We start from the raw sequence: 4,227 nt of genomic DNA on the forward strand, positions 1-4,227 counted from the left end.
CTAAGTTGTCTGTATAAATAATCAAGGTTTGCCTTGGCATGCTTGATATTTACAAGAAAAGTATTTCCGGAATATCTAGGAGTATTCATATCAAGTAGGAGTGATATGCTTTCATAACTTAATGAGTTATTTTTGCAAAAAGTTTTTCAAAGTGAGTTTTTTCTCTAAGTAAATGTTTGTAAGCATAATAACAGTGTCTATCGTAAAGGTTTTTCTTACTAAAGTTTGGATTTTCTTCAACAAGAGGTCTGTATATTTTAAGTTGTCTTATGACTTCTCTGTATTGTCTTTTCATGATAATAAAAGTATCAAAATAAGTATATTCCATTAGAGTATAGTCTCAGAAATCGTAAAAGCTCTGATACCAAGTAGGGGCTGAGAGGATCCTTTGGTTAGTAGGTTAGGGATGATAAGGTAAAAATAAAAAGAACAAATCTGATAATAAAGCAATAAAAGTAAGAACAAACATAAACTAAAAAGATCTAGATAAGTAATAAAACTCTTAGTTTACCAGCCTGTGATGCAAGAGAAGAGAAGAATCTTTAAACCAGAAGGTTTTCATAAAACTTAACTNATATATATATACACACACACATACATATATATATATGTATGTGTGTGTGTATATGTATATGTGTGTGTATATATATATATATATATATATATATATATACATACATACATACATACATACATACATACATACATACATATATATATATATATATACACATATACATACACACACACACATACATATATGTATATGTATATATACATATATATATACACATATATGTATGTATACACATATATGTATACATACATATATATGTATATACACACATATATATGTATATATACATATATGTGTATATATATGTGTGTGTGTATATGTGTATATGTATATATATATATATATATATACATATATATATATATATATGTATATATACATATATATGTATGTATGTATGTATGTATGTATGTATGTATGTATATACGTTTACACACTCAATGTTAAGAAATGCATCACTCAATGTTAAGAAATAGACCACACAAATATGCACTATTAGGTACACATCACCAAAAAACACACAACTACGTATGAAAAAATACACCACACAGTGTTAAGAAATGCACAATTAGAAACATGGGAGTTATGAGGTGTTTTTATGCATTTTCATTGTTGTGCATTTCTTAACAATGAGTGGTGTAAACCTCACCGACCGCACGGGAAGACGTGACCACATTTGAACAGATTTCTATATATATATAAATATATATAATGTGGTGCAATTATAAATCTGTTCAAATGTGGTTGCGCCTTCCGGTGCGGTCGGTGTGGTTTGCACCACTCAATGGTATAAAATACACCACCCAATGTTAGAAAACGAACCACAACGAAAATACACAAAAAGACCAAAAACACACCACACACCTAAAATAATGCACCATAACTCCCCTGCCCTAGTGGTGCATTTGCTAACATTGTGTGGTGTATATTTACATACCTAGTGGTATATTTTTTTGTGATGCGTACCTAATGATGCATAATTGTGTGGTGCATTTTCTAACATTGAGTGGTGTATATTTGAATACATAGTGGTGCGGCCGCACTGACCGCACGTTAAGGGGCGCCACACTTGATTATATATATAGGGTCATAATCAAGTGTGGCCGCCCCTTAACATGCGGTCAGTGAGGCCGCATCACTATGTATTCAAATATACACCAGTCAATGTTAGAAAATGCATATAAGTATGACATTTGTGCGTATACGTATCACTTTTTTCACATTGATCCGACCCGACCCATCTCACGGTGAGACGGTCTCACACAAGTTTTTACCGTTCTTTTTAAGTTTAATGGGTTCTAACTATTTAAATAAATGTCTTTAGCATATAAACATTTAGAACATGTGACTTACTTTGGAAGTGAAAAAGTTGTCATATTGGAAAAAAGAACGAACCTTTAATTCCTGAGTTTTGATTCAACTATTATACATTTGAGTTGTTCCTTATCTTTGCTATTTGATTGTAGTACTTTAAATTATCAAGTCTTTAAAATTGCATTGTATCAATTCCCTGTGGGTTCGACCCTTGCTTTTATACACTATTACTACAGTGATTCGTGCACTTGCAAGAATTAATTAAAATTGTCCATCATCTGGTCAGGCTTGACGTCAAGATTGATGGTGAAGACAATGCAATGATCTTGCTATGTTCTCTACCTCATTCTTTTGAATATCTGGTGACTACTCTTACATGCTGGAAAGACACTATGAAATACAATGAAATCTCTGTAGCCCTATTGGCTTATAATTCTGGGAAGAGAAACCTAGGTCTATGTCCAGAAATAGCAAGGAAATTCGGTGTTACAAGTGTAAGGAGATTGGACACATGAAAAGACACTATCCAATGTTGAAGAAGTTGGAGATTACGAACGTGGTACAAGAAGATAACTTAGATTATAGTGAAGGTGATGTTCTAGCAGTTACTAGTTAGTGACAAGATTGATAATTGTTTGGACTTGTTGGGTGTTTCTAGATGCTAGATGATAAGGTGGTGAGGGGCGTTGTAGTGTTGGGCAGCGCGGATACTAGGAGGGGTTGTGGACCTAGTATGGGCCGGTATGAGCTAGATGCGAAAGCTGGCTGAGGGGTGTTTTAGTGAGGATACTAAGAGGGGTTGTAGACCTAGTGTGGGCGGATTACTCGGGACGAAGCAGTTCGTGAACATGCATTGGGAAATGTTTGATGCTGCGTGGTGCATGTTGTTGGCCAGTGGCATTGCTGGTTAGTAGAGCATTGGGCAAGACACACGGGTTTAGTGTGACTGTGCAAGGGCGCTATTATATTGTGTGTGGGGCAACGTGGATACCAGGAGGGGATATGAACTTGGTATGGGCCGGATGTAGGAGGTCAGCTGAACGAGACAATTAGCATGAGTCGCGGCCAGTATGGCAAGTCGACAGTTGAAGGCAAATGGCTTGAGACGAAGCGTTCGTGAACATGCACTGGGAAACATTTAATGTTGCATGGTGCATGTTGATACAGCAAAATACGAATACCGAGTAAAACCGGAAAATACGATCTCTTATTGCCTCAAGGATCCAAACCCGGTTACAAGTCAAGTAAGGGCTCAAAGGGCTCGGCAGGTCGGCAGTGGGCTTCCCTACTGTCCGAGCTCTCTCTAAGTCTTAGTCTAGAAACAGCCAAAAGATCCTCTCTGTCCTCATAAATGCGTTATTTATAAGGGAGTAAAGCGCGGTTACCGGGCCTCCGGCATGACGGGAACGTGGCGCGCATGCGCCCGCCTCACTCTACGCCCAAGCGGGAAGGAGTACGTGGTAGTCATTGGCATGCCGCGTCGTGGGCCCATCGGGAGTACTGTTCGGCCTGTGACAGCCGATCTCACCGCGGCCTCCCGACCAGCCGATCGCCCGACCGTACATCCCCCGACCGGGTCCGGAGTGTATCCGACCGGTCCTGGAGTATATTCACTATCACATGTAGTTGGCCAATTATGATGAGCATGGTTGTTCCGACCCATGTGTCTATGTGAGTTTAGTTTTTCCTCCTAAAAGGCATATTCGCCAAGGTGGAGATTTGTTGAGTTGTCTTTTCTCCTAAAACCATATTCACCAATGTGGAGATTGTTGAGTTTGTATCACATAGGAATATGATTTAGGAATATGATGAGTCTGTCTCATATAAGGAATAAGAGTGGAGCGGATTGAGTTAGTCCCAGATTAGATGCCTATAAATACATTGCCTGTATCCCTAAGTGTTGAATCATCACCATCGTCACAATCACAATAAATAAAAGAATAGTTAACTCTTGTGAACGTAAGCACATTGCTGAACCACATAAATCTTATCTTCTTTACTTTCTGTTATTATTATTGTTTGTTGTTCTTGTTAATCACAATCACTGTTTCAAAAATAGGCCTCACCCCGAGGACGAGGCGAATTGCTCCCTAGGCGGCCGCCTAGCGCCTAACACGGCCGACTGGGCCGAGTTAGTGGCCGACTCGGTCGAATATGGCCGAGTTAACTCGCCCAACTTGACAGAGTTAGCCGAGTTAACTCGGACGAGTCGGCCTTGTTAATTTTTTAATTTTATACAAGAGAAGTAAAAGATATTTTATACATACATACATACATACATATATATATATATATATATATATATATATATATATATATATATATATATATATATA

Source organism: Ipomoea triloba, chromosome 3 (genome assembly GCF_003576645.1).
Source record: "Ipomoea triloba cultivar NCNSP0323 chromosome 3, ASM357664v1".
Taxonomy (NCBI): Eukaryota; Viridiplantae; Streptophyta; class Magnoliopsida; order Solanales; family Convolvulaceae; genus Ipomoea; species Ipomoea triloba.